The following is a 22,957-nucleotide window of genomic DNA, read 5'->3' on the forward strand; positions in this document are numbered from 1 at the left end:
GGGAAAGGAAAAGATTTATTTTCAAGATGGATCTAAGGACTTTCTTGTGCTTCTGAGAGTCCTCACCAGAACCACAATTACAGGTGAGAAAGGCAGCAAGGAAGTCGTCCCCCCCCCCCAACCAGTGATTGCTCAGAGTTTAATGTGAGAGCAGTGTAAACTCAGAACTGCAGATAATCCATGGGGAAATCAGGGGGTTAGTGCCGAGAACTGATGGGGAATAACAACTGAAAGAGCTTTGGTTTTTCTAGGCTGGCGGGAGGGAGCTCATGCTAGGAAGCCTGCCAGCTCCAAACTGATGCTGGGAGCTTTGTCTCCTTTGGATTGTAGGAACACACTTTGCAGTCAAACTGATCTGAGAGATTTTGATAGTAAAAACAGCTGTCTCGTTGCAATGATGGTTTTGTTCCATTGTCAAAATTTTGAGTTAAATCCATGAGTGGGCTGCAGCTTGTTCAAACCCTGAACTCAACACCCTTTGTGCTCCTTTGGCTTTTCCACTGCGGTTCATGGGATATCTCCTTCCTGAGGAAAGGGCTAGGTGTAATAAAAGCCGTCGGGGCGAGGACTTGCAGGTCTCCTCCGATGCTTCCCCAGTGCTGGAGAGACAGAACTGGAGAGCTGAGGTCTGTCCCAGGCTGGTGAGAAGGGGGGCATAAGGAGGAAGAGAAGTGTGTGGAAATGAAACGCTCCAGTGCTGCTGTGGCCAGGCTGCATCCCCAGCGAGCAGGTATGCCAGGGGCAGTGGGCAGCTGTGTGGCACCTGAGTGGGGCTGAGGCTGGCAGGGGCAAGGTGAAGCTGTGGGTGTGTGGCACAGCACAAGGGAGGGTGCATGAGGTGGGAGGCCCCAGCCCCATCTCCCCAGCATGAGCCATCTGTCGCCCCTCTCTTGGATGCGTGGACAAGCAGATGACGTGCCTGGTAAAGGCACCCAGCACACGAGGCAGGAGCAGAAGTCCCCCTCAAGGTGCACAAACCAGAGACTGCCTCTGTTTCTGTGCTGACATGGGAGATGGGGCAGCACCTCTTTTATGGCCACAAATCCATTCTGGCTCCCTTGAGGAGATCAGAGTCACAGGCAGGATCACACCGGGAGCTTTCACCCTCCGGGGAGCCAGGAGCTGTGTGATGCTTTGTGTTTGTGAGTGCCAAGGGGTGGCTTGTGTGAGTGAAGCTGCTTCTGCAGCTCCGCAGAACCTACGGCTCTGTGGCACCGCGTAAGAAAACCAGACGCCAACAAGAGCCCTTCTTTAAAAACTGGTACTTAAAAAATTGTCACTAGAGATCCGCAGCACGAGGACTGTAGTGAGAGCGCCTGTTTTCACGCAAGCAGAGCCTCGAGACGAGCCGGTATTCGCACGGCATCCGCGGGTCCGAGTTCTACACCGCGAAATCTCTTTTAAGGACTCGCAGCTCGACGTGCGCCGGTAGCACCGACACACATACACACCCCCACCCCCAAACCCGCAGCTCCGGCCAGCGAAGCGCGTACCTGCCGCCGGTGCCAGCTCCGCCACAACCCCGGGGGGCTGCCGGGCTGCCCGGGGAGCCGCGGGAGGCTCCTCCTCCGCGCCGGCCCCGCGCAGCGCTGCGGGGCGCGGGGAGCGCAACGCGGCCCCACGCGTGCGGTAGGTGCGGAGCGCGGCGGTGCCCCCGACGGCGGCAGCCCCGGGGGGATGGAAGCCCCGCGGGATGGAAGCCCGGGCTGCCCGGGGGGAGGGAGGGCGGGTGTTCGGGGCGATCAACAGGTCGGGTGAGCCGCGTAAAAACCGCGCGAGCCGCCAGCGGGTACCGGGGGTGCGGGGATGGGTGGGGGTGTACGGGTGGGTGTGGGCGCAGCGCGGGCGCGGAGCCACCGCCCCGCTCCGCTCCCCTGCCCCGCACATGCTCACTGCGCCCGCGGCGGGAGCGCGCACTCCGCGGCGGGAGCGCGCCCTGGGCAGCGCGGCGGCGGCGGCTCCGCCGGTGAGTGGGGCCGGGGGTGTCACCGCGCCCGCGGCGGCTCCGGCGGCTGCGCTGCCGCTCCGGAGGTTTGGAAACGCCTCCTCCGCGGGCGGCGGGGGGTGCGCGGAGCGGGGCGTTCGCCCCCGGAGCCCGTCGGGGGGTCGGCGGAGGCTCCGGCGCTCCGCGGGCGCGGAGCGGCTTTGGGCGAGCGCGGCGCCGGGGGTGTCCTGCGTGCGGAGTCGCGACCGAGAGAATTAGCAGAGGTAGTTAATTGCCGCGCCGCGTGCCGTTTGATTTTTTACCTTAAAGCCAGCCTGGCTTATTAATTACTTTAAAAGCTGAAGCGTGCGTTTAAGTGAAATGAGTTACTGCGCTTCCCGCGGCTGCTTCTGCGAGGAAAAACTTGTACGTGATTTATGCAGTTTAAGTAAACTTTTTTGAGTGTTAAATTGTGCTGGAGCCCAGTGAATGGCCTCTGAAGGAAATTATTCATGATATACAGCTACTGTTGTGCAGACATTTCAAATAATGAAATATTCTGTTGTATGAAGTCGTGATTGCTAAAATACATATGGTGAACCAATAAACAGTTTATTGGGCTATATCAGATATTAACAGAAATTTTGTGCAGCGCGGTATCAAATTCACACGTCCCCGAGCGCTGTTAAAGGCGGTGGCTGGAATGGTTTATTGTTTAGTCTCTGTTGTGGACTTCATTAATTTACTGAGAATTTCTTATCTCTGCAATGTTATCCATAGAAGGGTTACACCCCCCCCCCCCCCCCCCTCCAGTTTATTGAGAAAGCATGTCTAAATTTCTTTCTGCCTGTCCCCATCTGTGTGTATTAGGGCAGTCTGGTCCACAGAAGATGACATATATTTAAACTAGTAGCTCTGTGTCTAAACTAATGTTCCTTAGATACTTTCATACATTTAGTGTTGCACTGTTTTGTTATTTGTTTGCTACATTCAGGATAAATATTTATCCTCGTCCTTTTTTGCATGAATGAACTGTTTCTGTTTGTAAACAGAGCTGTATTTTTATTTCTACTTTGAAATTCAAGGCATTGTGTGGCCTCAAATGCAACAGATTCAAGTAGGAAAGACTTGCAGTACAAATGCCTTGAAAATAATCAGTGCTTGTAGCTTTGGAGACACTCCAGAAACTTTTGAAGCACGTTTTGAAAATTCACTTGAAATGGCACAGCACCTGATAACTTGATTTAATTATTCCAACTTAAAATTTTTAATTTTTAAAAAAAAAAATCTAAATGCATGGGCTAAAATTGAATTGTGAAGCTGTTGAGTCAAATGGTCCACGTAATTCTTGTGCCTCTTCTGCTGACCCACCAACAGGTCAAAACATTTGGCTAAATAACAAGCAGTGTACGCTTTTGGTTTTGGGCTCATCGATTTGTTTTGCTTTGCTTTGTTTAGCCCGCTCCCCTCAGCTCATTTTCTTTTAAAATACTGCATGAAGGCTTGATTCCCACGACTCGCTAATCTTATCACCATTATTTGGTGGAAATGTTTGCAGCGGGCTCCTGTTTCAAATATCTCCCAACCTCGGTTCTTGGATTTCATTAGAAAAGCTTCTTTGGGGAGAAATAAAAATGTTGTTGATAATTCCCCCCAACAATAAGCCCCATGTTGGACTCCACGGTGTGCGCGGGCTCGCCTTGAATTAGAAGAAGGAATTAAACTCAGGTATTCATCCAAAGAACCTGATCTCAGGATATCACTTGAAGAGTCTCCTGTGTGGCTCTGTGTAGCTGGCTGATATGCTCTTTTTTTTATTATTTTTTTTTCTCCCCTGAAAATGTAATAATTGAAGTATTAATCCTGCAAAGATTAGTTGCATGTTTAACTTCGAGCCTGCAAGGCATGGCGGTGGCTGTGTTTGTGTGTCAGTGTGTATGTGTACACACTGCTGACAAAGAAAACAATTAAAGACGTTCGTAATTTTCTGCTGTCTTCCCAACTGTTATTTATGATGTGGAGCAGTAAAGCAGCTATTTCTGAAATCAGCTATAATTCTCTGCAGTAAGATTTGTTTCTTCTGTGCCAGATTTTGCAGTAACCAGATGGTCTTAAGGTGTCTTCAGCCGGGGAACAAGCATGAACAGTGCTGAAGACTAATTATTCCTTGCAGTAAATTCCTTCTGCAATAAATTCACAGGTTGTTAGACCTAATCTGTGGAAATGATTGTTAAGATTACTTAGGCAGTGAAAAATGCTTTTATAAATTTGTGAAAGCTAGCAGAACTTCTTAGAACGCTAAGAAAATATTTTTGAGTTACTTTTGCCTTGCGGGGGTAACTTTTATTCGGGACAGACTGTTAAATGAGGTTGCAAATTCAAATCCCTTTTATAAGCCATGGAACAATGCAGTTTTAATATGAAGATTTTAAATATATCATGTAAGTGGAGGGCTCATTTGGTAGATCAAGTGGGGAAATCTCATTCTCTGTTTCCAGTGTGTGGTTAGTTACCCTATACATGTGTATTTTTCACAGCAATAGCAATATAAACTTGATTAGTGAATGATGGAGTCTCCTGGACTAACAATCAGGTTCTTTTCATTAAATTTCACATTGTATTGCAGGGGACACAAAAATAGTTATACCAGGAAGGAACAGAAAATATGTTAAGATTTATAAACAATAGCATATACAAAAGTAAAGCCATTCAGGCTTTAAATACATCTTACTTTTCAGTGGCTTAATTTAGTAAAAAGTACAAGATTTATTTTTTTTAAAATGTATGTTTACTTCAAAAAAAATACAAGTATTCAAACCTCTTGGCATTGTATTCACTTTGGTATGAACAGGGAGAACTTCTCAAATCTTTTTGCTTCCTTTTCTGAGACCAGAAAGACCATCCTTGTTGGGACTGTTCATTAAGAGATCTCATCACAAAAGAATTGTTCATGGCAGTCAAATTCTTAAAACAATACTCCATCTTTATTTGCAGATCTTAACTCGGGTAATGATGTTTAACAAACACCTTGTTTTAATCAGGTGAGGATAAGCCCCTCAATTAGGATGCAAATAATTGCTCTCTCGATTGGGTCATTTGGGGCCTGGAGGTGCTGCCATTTCTTGGTAGTTTTGGTGCTGCCAGAGGTTTGAAGCAGGAGAGAGGAGAAAGTGGGAATAAGGATTTAGGACTCTGCAGTCGTTGTGCAAAATATTTTTTTATCATGGTGTCCAAAACCTGATCCGGTTCCCTTCTTCATCAAGCTGTTCAGTTGTTCTTGATTTACTGCTGCAAGAGGAAAATTGGATCCCAAATAGTGTTTGCTGCAGAGCTGGTTCCAGCGAGTGCTGTCACAGAGTGAATGTTTAATTAAAAATAGTCAAACCTCCTGTCGCTCAGTCTTTCTACTTGGGCTTTAATGATGTATTTGAATTATTTCAAAAGTGTGTAAAATGAGATGAGAAAGATTACATGGGCATAATCCTTCCCATTTAAAATTATTTGTCTGCAGCTGCCTAAGTCCCGGCATTAGGAGTCACACATAAACATGTTTATTTAACATCAGCGTTATCTGTTAGATTGCACATGGTTCATTAACATGGAGAGAATACTTTTTGTTTAATAGTGTGTGTGGGAGCTGCCAGAGGTCAGGAGGGGTTGTTTGCCTGAAGTCGAGATGGCATCTTGGCTTTGCTCTGGTTCCGTTTGTCACCTCCGCCGTGCGCGGGAAGTGCTCCCTTAGTGCCGTGCCGAGGTGTTTTCCCCCGTGTTTGGGCAGAGGGGCTCTGTGGAAAGCCAGGAGCCTGCAGGGCTGAGGTAAGGTTTATGGGGAGGGGTTTGATTGTTTTAGTTGGGGTTCCATCAGAAAAGGAGGCTTGCAGAGGATGGGGCGGGAGGGGAGCCCCGGACGCCGCTGGGGTGCCCGCAAAGCGCGTGGGGCCGTGAGTGGAGGTGTTGGAGAGAACTGGGCACACAGGACATGGACTTGGGACATTGAGAGCGTTTTGGGTGCCAGGGAAATAGTGTTTTGGTGGTGTGGCTGGGTCAGGGTTGGACTCAGAACAGCTGGACCTGGTGGTGATGCTGGGCTGAGCTGTGAGAGGTGGCACCTCGTCTGCAGGATCAGGCCCTTCTTCCTCCAAGAAGCTGGTGGGGTGTTCTCGTCCTCCTGTTGATAAAAATGTACTTGGATACGTGAAACTGTATAGGGGACACTGGAAATACAGAAGTAACCATGGTCTCGAGTTTGAAAAGGTTACTTGAAATGTTTTAATATGAGTTACATGTAGAAACTAATAGCCACTCACTGCACCCAGTACTGGGAGAGAGATGTTCACACACATCTCTATGCACAATTTTAATTTTTATTTCAGCTTCTTGAAAGTGTTTCTGACAAGTCAGTGATTTTCTCCAGCCTGATTTGGATGGTGGGGGCTCTTTGGTCTTCTTGTGCCTTTGAGGGAGGAGAAGATAGTTTGAATTTCCATTTGGAAAAAAAAAGAAAATTAATTTCTGTGATTTTTATCAAGCAAGAACCACAGGCAGATAATAACCAGACGGTGTTGAATAAAATGAGCATTAGTGTAGAGTTCAGAGTGCTGTGGAAGATGCAATGTGAGTGAAGTGTACCACAAGTTTTTTTAAAGCATAACAGTAAAAATAGAAAGGCTTAAAAAAAATAAACTGAATTTCTGTGTGGATTATAAATTGTAGCTGAAGCAATCTGAAGGCCTGGATATTGTTTTTAAAAAGCCAGCAAAACAGCTATTTCTAAAAAAATAGTAAGACTCCCTCAGAAGGGGAGAGAGAGAACAAAAATAAGTGTTATCTTGGAGGAGGGAATGTCTGGTGTAGGATTTTTTTCCTTTGAATTATTTTCAACAAGTACTTACTCTGTTCTGTATTTTTAAGAAATTATGTGGACAGCAATTTTGTTTCTTTACCAAGGCAGTGAAAACACCAAGAATCCTTTTTACAATTTGGAAAGAATGTCAAAAGAATGAAGTAGTTAAACCTAAGTGTATTAGATCATACGCCTTAAATGCATAAATAAGCATAGCTGCAATCACAGAAACCAATGTTTAAAACCACCAGGAAAACTCACCCACCAACCGTAATGACTTAAAGGGAATGACCTCAGCCATTGTGAAATTTGTGCCCATTTGTTGACTGACATTTATTTGGTAGAAGCAGGGAGCGTGCTTCGTTGGGGTGTGGGATTTTGTTGTTTGTGAGACTGCTGGGTTGTTGTGGGGTTTTTTTGTTGTTGGGTTTGTTTTTTTTTTTTCTGTTGTTGCTGCCAGGTTTGAATACAAAGAGTGAAAATAGGATTGAGGCCGGGAGAGCCTGGATATGATTTGGGCGATTTGAAAGGCAGGTGAAGGGTTTGTTACTGATGCACAGGGAGCGGTAGAAACGTACTGCAGTTTGCTGTTCAGATGTTAGAAACTTCCCTGATGATAGCCCACTTCTAACTTATTCCCAGCTGGTTTCCTCTTAAGGAAATGAAGGTTTAAAGTGTTTGGTTACAAACCTGAGGTTTCTTCACGTCCGTGTCTTTGAGTGAGTGCTGCGTGAAATGCTCGTGTCATTCATCTCCCCTCTGCTTTTGGGGAGGAAATTGATGCACGAGAGAAGCTCAGCTTGCCTTTGCTGCAGCACCACTTAATAACTCAGGGAAATGGAAGTCTTGAATTATTTCAGCAATAATAGACTTCTTTGGGAGTGTTTTTGCATGAACCAGCACTACGAACTGCAAGCTTGGCCAGAGCCACGTCTCTCTCTACAAACAGGTTTTCTCTCTGCTGCCTGCTCCTGGCTGTGGGCTCCTACTTCTTTGGGTTGCAAAATGAAACAAGTTCCAGATTCAGTTGCCCCTTCTTAGATGTGCAGAAAGGCTTAAGAAAACGGGTAATTTCGTGCTGTTTGGTTGAGCGCCTGACTCGAGGTGCTCAGTCTTGTCCTGCAGAAATTCTCGCTTGCCACCGCTGCTTTTGAGAAGGAAAGCAGCCCAGCTACGTAAATAAATAACCCTAAATAAAAAGAATGATTTAATACTGGTCAGCCCAGGTAGTAAGTGGTTAACCCACCGAGAGCTGATGCCTCTCTCTGGGCTGGAAAGGACAGACCTCAAGGAGAAACTCCACCAGAGCAGCAAAGCCGGGTACTTCCAAACAAAGACCGGGGGGACGTGGGGCGAATTTCTTAAACTCAGCAAATGCCTTAAGAACTAGAAATGCCTCCAAGATTACTCAGGCACCCACAAGAAACACTGAGGGGAAAGTGGGGCAGGCATCTGAAATGTTTTTGTTTTTTAAATAGGTTGGGTAAGCAGAGCGGGCTGGGGGCCCCAGTTATTTACAGCTCTGTCTGTGCACCACGCAGGGAGGCTCATCAGCTGTCTGAAAGACAAGTTTGGCATCTCTTGCAGATCGTGGCTTTTGGTGGCACATTTCGTTCGTCTGTGGTGCCCTGTGATTGTCCTGCAGCTACTTGGGAATAACTTTGATCAGTTTTGAATATAGATCTGTATCACTGGTTTGGATTCCCCCCGGTACTGCTCTTCTGTGGTCACTTGCCATCCTTACAGTAACTATCTGACAGTTCTTTGATTCTAGGTCAAGTCTAAATGTATTTACAAAATACTTTACTTTCAGTAAATGTTGACAGTGTGTACTTCAGTTTTGTAAACGATGTAAATTTATTATTTTTCTCCATTACTGTGGCTGAAACAACACAAAATCTTGTCTAGAATTGAGCAACACTTTTTATTTGAAAAAGAGAGATTGTTTTTTCCACCCTTTAACAAACTAAAAAGCACCATTTCTTTCTGAAACATGACACATTTTAAAGTAAAACATGTGAACGTTCAATTCACTGTATCCAAATTTCCCCCCCTTTTTTTTTTTATAGACTGACTTTATTTTTTTTGAGTTTATAAAGCCATGGTTTTTGCTAGCTTACATTTTTAAGTGCTATGCTAATACTACTCCTCTTCACTGAGATAGTTAGGAGTAAGTCAGCCTCGTAGCAAAATAGATAAATCTCCTTCCTTGTGTTCCAAATAATTTCACCCAAATAAATTGGACCCTTATTGAGTGGGAGCAGTTGAAAATCTTCTGTACTTGTTGCACAAGGCCATTTTTAGTTTTCTTGGGTTTTGGGGGCTTTTTGTTTTGTTTTGTTTTGTTTTAAATCCCAGCATGGTTATGTGCTGCCAGTGCAAGTCCAACTTATTTCTTCAGTGCCTGAGCCTTGCAAAACGGGGCTGGGAATCACCATCTTTCTGTGCTATGCACGCTCAAAGGCCTCTTTGCAACCTGGCAAAGGTTTTCAGCAGCAGTTAAAAAAGCTGACAAATCCCAGTTGTGTGGGAAGGTCCCTGAGAGGGAGGTTCTGCAGCCCCTGGGGATGGAACATCCTGCACTGAAACCCCTTTGCAGTGGTGTGACTTGGTCCTTGGTCTCACACCTCCTCTGACCTCCTGCCCCTAAGGGTGTTGGTGGAAAACAAGGCAGGCACCAATTTTCTTTTTATTTATTGAAATAAAAATATTTAGTTATTTATTTATTGAAATAAAATTACAAGCTCGTGGTTCTGTTTAGCCTCGGTAGCCTGTTGTGTAAATATCTGCTTTAGAGGAATCTTGGTTTTAATAAAATTCATTTATCTCTGAATGAGAGGCAAACTTGGGTCTCTGACCTAAAATACATGATCATTCAGCAATGTTATAAACACGTGTAACCCTTGCACAGGGCAATGTAAGATTATCTTCTGTGTGACCACTTTGACAGACCTTTGCTGTCTCTCCTAAAAATGGCTTTGTCCTCTTCAGTGTCTCTTCACCTGAAAACCCCCAAGTTGTGGTTTGCAGGAAGGCACATTCAGCCTGTTATGTATGATTTTGTTTGTTTGGCAACCATCCTTCCTGCTTCCTGCAGCAGATGAATATAATTTGGGGAAGAGAAATGGATGGGGAGGGGGACTAAGGAAGCCAGCTGAGTCTCCTGAAAAACATTTGAGATGCAGCAAAACTTCTGGGCTGTGTGAGTTTTGAAACACCACTTATGCCCCCCTGCAAATCAGGGGTGTGGAGACAAATGCTTGGTTTCTAATTGAAAGTAATAAAGGATTCTACTGCTAAAAGTCAGATGCACTGATGCTGGAGCCTGATTCTTTCCTTTCCAACGCCCGGTGCTTCTCCTTCCCCCAGTCCCCCCTGCCACAAATCAGGATTATTCAATCCCAGTGGTGGTTTAACCATAGCTGTGGTGGAGCAGGATGGTTGCTTAACGATGCACAGAAGCATTGTGCCCTGGTTTAGGACAGGAAGTGGAGAATGAATATTGTTTTGAACTTGAACTTTGTGAGCAGACAGAAGGTAATTATCGGGGCTGGAACTCCCCCGGGGAGAAGCTGGGGAGTGATGATGCTCTGTGCTTGTCAGAAACACTCTGGGGTCTTAAATATCTACTAGTGTTTAACGTTCTGGTTTTGCATTTCTGCTTTTTAATTGATCTTCTGCTCCTCTCTTTCCTTGGCAAATAGAGGAGGAACCAACTGGATGTAGACTTGGTGTGCTGTATTTATTGATAGACAACCTCCCGCCCTCCCTTTGCTGTGGGGCAGGACTCTTAAATTTCTGGCTTGATCCTGGTGTGACTTTCAGTTGTAAGATGAACCTTTTTGGTGCTGGGTTACTTAATGGACCCGCTATAATATGGAAAATTAACTTAATTGATGACTAAGAGCACATAATGGTATGTGAAGCCAATTAATCAGAAGCTGTAAGCCACTTGTGTAGTGTTTAGCTTTAAACTATGGAGGTTTATCTGTCTTATAAAGCCCCACTGAAATGACACAAAATCTGCATAGTTGTGAAGTTAATATTTTGAGTATCAACTTTAAAATAATATATTATTATTTAGATGTTACTGACCACTTTCTAGGAAAAAAAGAGGAAAAGGTAAATCTCTGCCTCCACTGAATGTTTTGCTGTATTTGAGTGGCCTGTGACTTGAGTGAGCTAATTAAGTGGGTTTGGTGGGTTTTTTCTCTATTTTTGCTACTACTTTACAAGTTCTTCAACAAAGAATAGCCAGTTCAAGATTTGACCTTTTCTTACAGATTGTGTGGTATTTTCTGTAGATTTTTTAAATGCTGTTCCCTATTGAGATATTGAAACAAAGAAGGGAAAAGATTTTTTGCTAACTTCTACCTATGGTAGGTCCATGAGTTTTGTTCTCAGGAAGGAATAACTCTGTATTTTAAAAATACCATTTAAAGTGTGAAAGTAAAACTACATTAATTCTCAAAGTGAAATTAAACATGTGCTATTTATGACAACGTGACCCTGACCATGTTCACCAGACTATTTTAATCTTACATTAATACAGTTGTGGGATTCCTTATTCGTGATGAAGTTTTAAAGGTAGTAAAATTAAGTCACTTTAAAAGAAAATTATGTGATGATTTATTGTAGCAGAGTAGGTGAAATTCCTCTAGAGATTTTAATATCTTCCACCTGGTATAGAAATGAAAAGAAAATATTCTCTAGCTGGTGACTAATTTGTCACTAATACCCAGGGGTTCCTTCATTACAATGCAAAGATGTCAGTTTTAAGAGAAACGTACAGTGAAAAAACCAAGTGCAGCTTCCTGTTGGAGACAGCTACAAAAAAAGGGGGAAAATAAAGGGCTGGAAAGCAGCCTGAGCGGGGTGAAGGAAAGCTCTAAAGCTATCAATCAGGGCAAAGTGCTTGGGGAAGGATTTTACCTGCAGGCTTCGGTGGAATTCATTAGGACACGTTGGAGGAGGGAAGTCACTCGATAGGACTCCAGAGGAGGAGCTGTGACACGCAGCAATACCCAGGCTGACGCTCAGTTCCCCTCCCAGCTGCACGTCCTGATCGTTGGAGGAGGAACTGTGTTGTTAAAAAAATAAATAAAGAAAAAACAAAACTCACACTCTGCTCACTGATGGCTTTTACACTTGATCACGGTGTTAAGTGAACTGAACCCGGGACTCGCAGCTCAGATGAAGAAGCTTCGAGAGGTTATCTGCGGCTGCCGACAGCTCAGACCTGGCAGCAGAGGTTCACAGGCTCTCTGCCACATCAGGGCCTTGACAAGTCATTTTTCCCTGCAGAAAAGCGTTCCCATGTCCAGGCACTTGCGTGGTGTCATCACTTTGCCTTTTGCAGCAGTAGCAGAAGTTGGACTCTGCTCCTGCCCTTCCATTCCTGCCGCTTCCGACAGCTCGGGGTAAGGAGGGGCAGCAGGAGCCCTCACGGTGCCAGGGGAGAGTAGAGTAGGGATTTCTCCCTCTCTTAAAAGACAAGTTGCTGACCCTGCAGCAGCAGCAGTCTTGCTTCTTGAGGGCTTTCTGGTTTACTCTTCCCCTACATTTAGTGCAGCCCCAGAAGTTGCTCAGGAAGCGTGTTCACAGCAGATGTCTGTGGCACAGGAGATGATTCAGTGTTAGGACCGCAGTGATGGCAGAGATTTGGGAAGGAGAAGTCAGTACAGCACCACAGAACGTACATGTTGGAAGCAACATGCCCAACAGCTTTGTGGTGAAGGGGGTTATGTCACAGGGCATGCCCTGCAGACTCCAGGCCGTGCTAACACAGTTGTGTTTCTTGCTGGTGAGTAAGATTTGATCTCAGCTGTTCTGTGGTTAGTTGGAGAAAAGGAAGATTTTGTGTTCTGTCAAGAGCAGATTGTTGGAAAGGGTAAATTCATGGGGTTTGCTGCATTTCTTTCGTTTATAGGGTGTTCTTCGATCAGAGCTCTGAGGTGAATAAGAAACAGTTCTGCATTTGTGGTGGGTCGACCTTGGCTGGATGGAAACAGCCAGGGCAGTGATCTGGAGTGACTGCACATCCCATCCAGCAGGAACTGCTGCCAGATATAGCACCTTGTATGATAGGGAAGGGTGACACAGAAGGTCAGTCAGCCTTGCTTGTCCTGCCTCCCACCTGAGACCTAAAATTAGATCCACTTCCTCAAAAGTCTCTGAGTTGATGGAAAAAGGCTGTTTGGGCATCTTGTAGGCACAAATGATTCTGGATGAAAAAATGAACTTGTACTTTACTGATGTTTGAAGACTTGATTTTGATGGAAAATAATCTAATTGCACTTGTATAGTAACATGTGGCTACATGTGCTGTCTTTTATGTGAATGCCTGAACAGGGGACACATTTTTTTGCATGTCCAGGATCTTACATTTCCTAGGTCTGTTTTGTTAAGAGCGGATTTTTTTTTTATTTTAAACTGCCATAAATCTGTGACTGCTCTGAAGATGGGAAAGGCTGCTGTAGGTCACCTGTCCTCCTCCCTGTCTGTCCAGAGGCCAAGTCTCTTATAAGTTTGGGGTTTTTTTGCGTGTATTCTATTAATATTCATATATGAAAGTGTAGAAATGGGTGAGATGGTCATGCCATCAAATGCTGATGATCAGCAGTCAGCTCAGGAGAGAGCTCTATGTAAGCATTTTTATGCTGAACCTGACAAGGCAAAGTCTTGCCCCAAAATATTGTCTGCTGCTCTGCAAAGAAACTGTCAGTCCTTCATTAATCACTCAGGGGTCTTTTAACTGCACAGTAAACAAAACCAACCAAGGCTGCTTGCAGCCAATTCTCTTTTGCTCAACACCTCGTGGAGAACTTGGTTTGAAACCCAATCTAGCGAGGTGCTGCCTCCCCCAGCAGCCTCCTCTTAATGGCCCAGCTGTCCCTTTAATGACAGGGGTTTGTTGTGCCAACAAGATGCTCTCTGTCTTTCCTCAAGTGGATGCTCTTTGTGTTGATGCAAATACCATTACCAGAAGAAGTAGCATGGAACCTGCAATCCTGTGGTCTCTGGAACTCAAAATTCTGTGATCATTCTTGGCATAAACCCTTAAAGGTTACTGTATACTGGGGTGTTTTTTTTTTCAGCGTCACTGAAAATCAAGCTCCCAGTTGTGTCATGGGGTTTTTTGTAGTGTCTGAAATGGCTGATACAGCCTTGTGACCTTTGGGAGCACAGTTTGGTTTGTATTCTGCAAATTAAATATTAGTGAAGGAGAAGTAGCTGGGATGTGACTTGTTGAGGTGTTTTTTCATGTGGTCCCCTGACAGCGCTTAGATGTTGGTGTGTAACTTATGCAAAAGGGAAGCTGGAGTTTAGTTGCCAAAATTTGACTTCCTTAACTTGAGAGCTGACAGAGTATAGGTATGCTTTGCCCTTTTGCCCTGAAGCTTTACCCTAGAAGTTACACAGCAGTTCCCAACACTGTAAATTTGAAGATTTCCAGGCTCACTTAAGTGCTGTCAACCAAGGCTTGTGTTCAGTCTTAAGCATTTTTCACTTCAGTTAGGAGAGCCCAAAATAATCAGCTCTTGGAAAGGAAGCTGTGTTATCCTGACGTGAGTTTAACAGAAATATTTCTCCCAGACTGCAAATGTCCAAAATACTCTGCTCAGATTTGTTCTGCTGAATGTTAACTCACCACGGTGAAGGTAAATGACTGTGAAGATAATTTCCATCTTTAGTTGTGTGCATGATTCGTGTGTGTTTTATTGTGGAATTCATTTCAGTTTCTTGCCAGACTTATATTTTCATGTTGCTGTGGATCTGTGAGTGTGTATTTCGAGGCAGCACTCGTGGGGTGATGGCCACCAGCTCTCATCTCCCACGAACATCCTAAGTGCGTTTTTGATCTGAGGATTTTGACTCTCCAGATACTGGCAGATACAGATTTATTATATTTTTTTTATACAAGGGTGATACAATCCAGTTGTCTTTAACAATGTGTGTCACCTCAGAAGAGTTAAAACCCAGTGCTTATTCATTAAAAAGCTCTTCAGCAAGGAGGAAAAGAACCTGCCAAGCTTTCTTCAGCTCAGAAATGCTTGCAGGTACCCTTGTAGCCAACCACTGTGTTCTGTGATACTAAACATCAGTGAGCAATCTCCTGCCAGTTCCTAAATGCTATTTAATTTTCTAAGTGTCTAGTAGAGTTTGTTGGCTGTTTTTAGCTGCAGTAAATGACTGCCAAGGCGTAAGCATGACATGAAGTAAACCCCCAAAGTGCTTTGGTACCCCTGCAGATAGGAAAGTGCTCAAATACCTAGAGGAGGTATCAAGACTTGCAGACTCAAAAGTCTGCACAAAGTGTAGTTTATGGTTTAGGTGGGGTGAGCATAGTCCTCAAAGCCATGTTAAAGTAATCTGTTGGCCAGTTAACATCAGAATAGTAAAAGTGGTGCCAACTTCAGCTCTCTTGGAGTATTTAATTGTAATCCTGTGTTTACAGGGAAGTGCAGGTAGCTGTCACCTCAGCAAGGGACTCATTTGGGCAGATTGTCTTCCTTGGCATTAGAACTACAACTGTTTCCCTGTGAGGAGAGGGACCCTCCTTAAGCAGTTGTGTTGATAGACTGTAGGTGTGGTTTCCAGGCTGGATTAATCTGCCTGAGGGCTGTGTCCTCCTCAGCCTGGCTGCGTGTTCTGTCTCCTCCTCTGTGTTGGTGCCTTTGGACGTGCTGCAAGCTGGATCCACTCCCTGATCCAGCTGAGAGGAGAAAACCAGAAAAAAAAAAAGGAAAAGAAAAAAAAAAAAAGGCGTGTTTGGTCAGGCTTGGAACAGATTCATGTCACTGCAGGAGCTCGGGCTGGGCTGGGGACAGGACAGGGCTGCATCTTTGGTCAGCAGAGAACTCTCTGAATGTTTACAGTGATTAGAAGCTAACCAAATCCTGAGATAAATGATGATGCACTTCTGCAATTACCCTTGATAACTTCCCAGGCAACAATTTGGGGAAGAAGTCAGTCTCCAAGGCGGAGTTGTTGAGGACTGATCAGCTTAATACTTCAGGCATTTTTTTTAAAGTTTTCTTTTATTTATGCACTTAGTTTATAAAATTTCAACCCATACCTGGCTTGAACTTCCAACAGAATGTGCCAAGTCCTGTCCTGCTCCTTCACCTGGTTCCCAAGGGCACTCTTAGGTAGATATTTTTGAAATGTGCATCTCAAGCACATTCCAGAGGAGGTTCTGAGCAAGATGTGGAGTTTACTGCTGCTTTCTTTTGTAACAGCCAGAGAAGGTGGGGGGAAGTCATGGTTATGTGTTGAATGATAAGAGCTCTTGCCCCAGTTGTAGGAAGCCCAGAATGGATTTCCTCCAGGTGCATTTTGTGTGTGACATCCTTAGTGTATAATAACACACTGATCCCGATTTAATTCCCATTTGGAATCTTGTCAAGTGACTTGCCCAAAATCTAAACCCATGTTAAGTAGGACAGTGATGAAAACCAGGAATCCTTAATTTCTGGGTTTCTGAAGTCATTGGTGCATCACCTACTTAAAGACCTCACTGAAATGAGCTATAGCAACCCCAGTTTTTTGGTTGCAATTTGGAAATCGTATTTTAAAATAGCCTTAGCTCTTCCTTTCAGTAGGGTTGCTGGGACTGACTGACAAACTATTTTAATTACTGAATGTAGATTATATATACACAAGAAAAACTTCTCTCTGACAAAAGCATATTACATCTTGGCTCTTAGTGCTTACCAGCTCAACTTAAATTTCACAGCTTGCTGCCAACAGCTGCCTTACAATGACACAGGGCTCATAATAAATGAAATTTCATGAAGAAGAAAAATGAAAACTTTGTTCCAGCTGGATTGTAAAGCCGGTTGGAGCATTTCTACGCTGCATGTAAAGCTGCCATCCACATAAACATTGCAAATTACTTTTTCATTTTTAATAATCAGGATAAGACCTTTCCTTTACTATTGAGGCAAGCGTTGGGGTATTAGAACCATACAATTTCATTCAAAGCCCATTAGTTATTGAATCCTGTCCAGAGTAAAGTGTTTGGGGTGTTTGGGGAGAAGCTCACCTTCCAGTTTCAGGTTTTCAGGTTTCTGACAGCCTTGGATGAGGACCCAGCTCTCGGAGGGGCGTTGGTCACGTCACTGGCTCTCGGAGCTGGTGCTTGTGTGTTGTTGAAAGCCCTGCAGCTGGTGAGTGCCTGCCCTGCCTACCAACAGGAACCTCACTTGAATTATCACACACCCTCCCTGCACATGGAAGAGATTAATCCTCACAGCCACAAACAGAATGAGTGCTTTGTACTTAGTACCATAATGTAAGTTCACGCTGAAATGCAGTGCCAGTAACCAAGCCCTTCACCAATAAATTCACAGCTCTAATAACCATGTGTTTTTACAGCATCCTGATCCTGGAGGATCAAAGAAACGTTGATTTATTTAGCTTTGGGTCCCATCCCCTGTTGTTCTCGCTCCTTCCCCTTGCTCCCCATGAGCTCCAAAGAGCCATAGATGAGATGAAACCCAACTGTGGGGGTGTAGTCCACAGCAGGGAGGGACACTCTGCAAAACCACAGCAAAGAGCATTTCAGCCAGCAGAAGTGACAGGCAGTGCTGTGGGCAGACAGAACAAAAACACTAAAGCCTGCTTTGGCCAGGGGTCAACATCAACCTGTCTAAACTTCTTTGAAGTTCTTTAAATGATGATAAATGGATTAAAAGTTTAAAAATTCAGCGTTTAAGAAAATTACCCTGTTTACAACTTTGCTGCTGTGTAGAAAAGTTTATTAAAGACAGAACTGATCTGTCCAAAACCTGGTTGAGGATGCAGCTGGCAGTGTTAGTTCAAGACACTGAAGCTGAGAAGTGTTGGCATGAGTGCCTGATGAGGGAGTTATGCATTGCCAGCAGCAGAAGTTGTGTCCTTTAGTTGGGTAAAGGTGAACAATGCTCTCAAGGAGCATCACTAGCCTGCATCTGAGCTGTTCCTCTGTAAAGGCCCCTTGTCCTGGTGCAAGTGTGTGCTAAGACATTGTGTAACATCTCTCCTAAGTAGTCCCTGGGAGCTGTTGGGATTTTTACCTTCAGGGTTTCCAGAGTTGTAGGACTGGCTGATGTTCCTTGTCAAAAGGCAGACTCAATACAAGAAGGTTTCCAAAAACTTGACAGAACTATTCATTGTGCAGTACTGAAATTACTTTGCAAACAGGTGTTTTATTGGTCAGACAGTATTTGGTGCTTGTTGATCACAGCAGCAGGTAGAGTTCCAAAACCTACTCTGAATGTAGATGTAATAAAGTGCTTCTTGCCTCAGAATATTTATTTCTCATGACCAGAGATAGAACACTGTGGACACAAGATACAAATTACCATGACCAAGTCATTATTTTGTTACGAAATAAACCAAATGTTTGGGGTTTGCCTCTGAATTACAAAGCTTTGGGAAAGCTTAATAATTCCTAGTGGCTGCATTCTGTTTTTAAGCCTACAAATCCTACTCCTGACTAAAAAAAAAAAAAAAAAATTTTTTAAAAAGAACCTGCAGTTGAGTAGCTGCATCTTTCACTGTTTAAAATATTTTTCCATCCCATTTCAGACAATTAGAGATTGCAGCCACTACTTGAAGCAGCATAAATTTTTGTTACCAGCAAGAGTTCAGAAAGTGTTTTGGGGAGGGATGGAGAAATGACATGTTTTTATGTTCAAGACTGTGTTTTGTAGGTGTTTTTGGAAAGAGAAGGTCCAACAAACATTTGCTGCAAAAACCGTCTCTACTTTGTGTCTTTGTGGATGAGAATGGCAGAATTATGTACATAGGTCTGGTTCTAGAGGGAGAATAATTGTTGGAAGTGTTTAAAAATAAGAATGATTGAATAGCTAAAACTGTTCCTGACATATAGTACAAACCTTTTTTTGACATTTGATCTATACTGTTCACAGATCTTTTATATACACAGAGGGATTTACTGCTTTGTAATCAAGCTGCTGAAGGAAAACGTCCTTTTACTCACTGGGAATGACTGAAACAAATTAAAATGGTTTCCCATTAGCCTTCCCTACTTAGCTGAACCACTTAAAATTACTTTGGACTTTGCCCTTGTCCGACCTCCTCACCTTTGCTCAAACATTTCTGCTTCCAGGAGTGCAGCACTGTTGGTCCTGGAGCCTTGCTCCTGTGATGGAAGTTCCAGCTCACTCCAGGCTGGAAGCAGAGAACCAAAGCAGAGCCCAGAGTCAAAAGAAATGTTTAGTTTTCAAAGCCTCGTGCTCAGCAGGTGCTCTCTGCCATCACAGGTAGTGCCAGGAGCTAATTGTGGCTTGATTGCATGCATATTTTTCAGTAAGACTGTGTGCATGCAGATGAAGATAGGTTGTTTCAGTTTAAGGTGGGGTTTTTTGGATTTTTTTTTTATTGCTCCTGTGAGGTTTCTGTGGAAATAATGGCTTTACCAGCCTGTGGACAGAACTGTAGACTTGAAACAACCAAACCCGAGACTTGTCTTAGCATAGAAGTACCTTTAAAGTAATGTATATAAAACTTTACATAAAGTATGTGCAAAGTTCTCTCTTTCTCCTGTTTATTAAATACAACCAGAGTTACACATGATTTACAAAACAAACTGCAGGCTTGAAGCTTGTCATATGTACAAGTCTTGTTTTATAACTGACACTGCCCTGGTGCTTAATGCTGGGAAACACAAGCTGATTGCAGATGTTGCTTGAAGAGGAAAAGCATATCCTGTATGTCATTGATCAGAGTAATAAAATGATACCTGGGGGCAGCTGAGCTATCACTGGTGTCTTCTGGTCAAGAGGATGCTGGGACTGGGGTAATTTGAGGGGTCATATTTTTGAGTTTCTGGTGCATTGTACAGCATAGGGAGTGTCTGGCAAAGCAATGAGGAAAACTACTGAAGTTTCTGAGACTATATTTGGAATTCCTACTCGTGTGTTTTGAGCCCTTGGGGTGCCAAGGGCAATATTGTGAGCATTTGAAAAAAGGAAACATGTTCCCTAGTTTTGCAATTGCTGGTGTGCACTTGCATCCTGGGAGGAAAGCAGAGCAAGCAGAGTGTTTGCCCAGTGAGGCTTGTCTGTGTTCCAAAGCACACTCTGGGCTTTTTGCATATGAAAGTATGCAAGAATTCATAATCTGACTCTCTGTATTATTTGTGTGTGCACATAACCTGCAGTCCATTACAGAAATCCCTGCTGCAGCTCTGCACTCTCTGGGAGTGAGGTGGAGTTGAGAGCGGCCTTAGCAATTTCGGGAGGTTTCGTACAAAACCACCAGCTCAGAAGAGCTTATCGCTGGTGAGAGAAGGATCTCTGGCATTTCATAAATCACCAGCAGTACTAACATGCTGTTTGGAGATTTGTATCATTAGCAAATCAGTCATGTTCAGGAACACTCCCGTAGCAGTGTTGGATGGGACACTGGCTCTGCAACGCCTGCCTGCCAAATCAGCTGCAGGGAGAGGGGCCTGGGGATGGAATGGGAAGTGGAGAGGAGAAGCCAGGCTCAGCTTTCACATTACCTCAGTGTTGTCCTTGATAGAAGTCTTCAAAAGTGCCAGCCTTTAAAAAACATTTAACCAAAATGACGGTGAAAAGCTTCTTAGCACCTTGCCTTGCTCTTGGCAGAATATGAGGATGGAGTGATTTATGGTTATGATATCTTTAGTTTCTCTCCTCGTGAGAAATATCCACAGAAGTCTTCTTGGTTGCCTCCCAAGCTCTGCTGTCCTCCAGCCCTGCAGTGCACGTGGTCATCAGGCTGCTCTGATGCTGGGAGGAGTGGAGATGGCAGGAGGTGCCACAGGAAAACCCCCTTTGGGAATGAAATTCCCCTGAATTTCCACCCACCTGAGCACTCCTGTCAAAAACCATAGAGCTTTTCTTGGCACAAACTCGCGGTTTTGGTGTAACTGAGGGTAATTTTGCCAGCCTTTCTAGAATTTCATTTGTGTACTCAGTTATTAATAGATTCACGCAGTATTCACATAACTCTGGTTTTCCCTTGAATTCACTGAACTTCAAATGTGAATTCTAACCCCAATTAGCAGTATTTGCCATGTGCTGCAGTCTCAAGTACATACTTAGATATAAGTTTCCTTACAGCCAGTGATGCTGTTTATCCTGCTGCTTCTCTGATGTTATCTCCTCTTCCCCTTAAAAAATAAACATACACAAGGAAGCAGAAAAGTGTTGGGCTGTTAAGTCGTGCCAGTTTTCAGTTGCTGGCTGTTGCCTGTAAATTCGGTTCCATAGCAATGCAAAAGACCAACAGAACCATTCTGTATCTAGATATTTGGTAAACTGACTTGTATGTAGCCTTTATCTGGCTTTTTTTTTTCTGTTTGTTTGGGTTTTTTTGACTGCTCTTTTTTTATTAACCAAATTGGAATGCTTCCTCTAGAAAGCAAGGCAACTAATTTCAGCATCCTGGAGTCAGGAGTGTATTTTGGGTGTTGCCATACATTGCATTTGTCTAGAGGCCACCACTGGACTCATTCAGTGTTCTGGTGTAAGTCAGATAACTACTCTTAATGACTAAACCCACGGTATAAATCTACTCTGCTTCCAGACAGCTGTTAGATTAGTTCTCTCAATTCTTCTGCTGTGCCAGTGGAGGCCAGCAAGTTTCAGATTTAAATGCTTTTTAATGCTTTGTACAGCACTGGACACATTTTATGGAGCTGAGTAGGAGATATGCTATATTGTGCTTAATAAACTACTCTTTAAAATATCCATGATTCAGCTGCTTGCCTGGAAAAATGTATGCTCAGCTCTGAGAAAAATCTTAACTCTTGCAGCTCTCTGTCAGGCTGCTTTGCTTAAAACCTGGACTTTAGCTTAGGGTGTGTGTACATGCTTTTAGAGGCGTTTTTCCCACATATTTACTGGGAAAGTGGTGTGTGACAGGACAAGGAAAAAGTTGCCTTTTCCAGTTAGATGGTGTTAACCTTTCCCCAACAGGCCAGCAACTCAAGTTCTTGGGGGCAGTCCACGAGAATGAGAGGGAAACAGATGGAGTGTAATTCTAGCAGAAACCTACCTTGTTTGTTTATGAGTTTTGCTGAACGTTTTTGTGGGGTTTGTTTGCTTGGTTTTTCCTCTTATCCAGTGCACAGAAAGGAACAGAGATTGTGTTTTTTTCAGTAGGACTCCATAACATTTCAAAAGGCTTTTCTCAGGCACGTGTCCCAGGAGCTTTTTACTTTTGTGTCACACGTTCTTCTGATTTTGTGTTATCTTCTCACTGATCTGTGTCTTTGTGAGCTTCCTCCCTGCTGACACCTGCACGTGAACACTGAGGAAGTCGTTCCTGGACCAGTTTTAGAGGTGGAGGTTCTGGCACAGGTGAATTGCAGTTTGGGATCTTTGCACCCATTTACTCTGCACTATCTGTTGCTGAAAATGCACCCTATTAACCTTCAGGAACTGTGTTGGTAGGGAAGGATTCAGGATTTTAAGATGTTGGATGATCCCCTGCACTCATTTGTGGAGAGAAGCTGAACTAAGCGAGGCCGGTTCTCTTAATTGCGGCATTTCAATCCCGTGCTCCTTTGCAGCTCAACTGAATGAACTCAGTTTGCTGGGCTCCCAAAGAATCAAAATCCTCCAAGGAGGCACACAGGCAGCCTTTGTGATGACAGGCTGTAAAAGCAGCAGCTGTCCAGGGGTTAGCAGATTGGCTATGCCTCGTGTGAACAGAAGATGCACGGCATACCTGCCCCTCTCGCTCCAGGGGAGGAGCAGACCCACTGGGGTGAAGTGACTGGGGCAGGGGAGCCACGCAGCCAAATGTGAATGAAAGGGAGAATTTAACCGTGCAAAAGTTGGGTGTTGGAATGAGGAGGGAGATTATGTGGTCTGGGAGGAAATAGGAACGTGAGACTTGGGCTTCTGTTCTGTGCTGACAACTGCAGGCAGTGCCTGCTCCCTGCACGGGCACGAGAGCAGAGAAAGGTTGTGAAGTAGCAGGCAAAAGTCAGAAATAACTTGCTTTTGTGGCATTTTTATTAGTTGTAGTGTTCCTTTTCTGTCCTTGGCACTCCTATAGTTTTCCCCCTCGTGCCCCTGTGCTGACTTACCCGAGTGCAGCACGTTGTCTTTGTTGTTTTGAGCTCAGCAGGCTCACAAGTGAAAAAATGCAGAAACCCCTGTTTTACAGAGGAGGGAAACAGAGGCAAGCAGGTTAAATATGAG

At 44.2% G+C, this 22,957-nt stretch overlaps 1 protein-coding gene across 9 annotated transcripts in view; it reads left to right on the top strand.

Moving 5' to 3' along the window:
- Nucleotides 1–596: 596 nt before the first annotated feature.
- EYA2 (EYA transcriptional coactivator and phosphatase 2) overlaps nt 597–22,957 on the top strand; it is a 74,530-nt gene continuing 52,169 nt past the window's right edge. The window contains exon 1 of one of the 9 annotated variants that reach the window (XM_050313763.1): nt 597–730. The gene's annotated coding sequence lies outside the window, so the exon portion shown is untranslated. Of the gene's footprint in view, nt 731–975; nt 1,630–1,938; nt 1,967–2,069; nt 2,209–8,869; nt 22,109–22,957 lie in introns of those variants that run through there. The other 8 variants (XM_050313771.1, XM_050313760.1, XM_050313769.1 and 5 more) reach the window with 8 other exon arrangements.

The sequence above is a fragment of the Myiozetetes cayanensis genome, unplaced genomic scaffold (genome assembly GCF_022539395.1).
Source record: "Myiozetetes cayanensis isolate MyiCay16 unplaced genomic scaffold, myiCay2020 scf19, whole genome shotgun sequence".
NCBI lineage: Eukaryota > Metazoa > Chordata > Aves > Passeriformes > Tyrannidae > Myiozetetes > Myiozetetes cayanensis.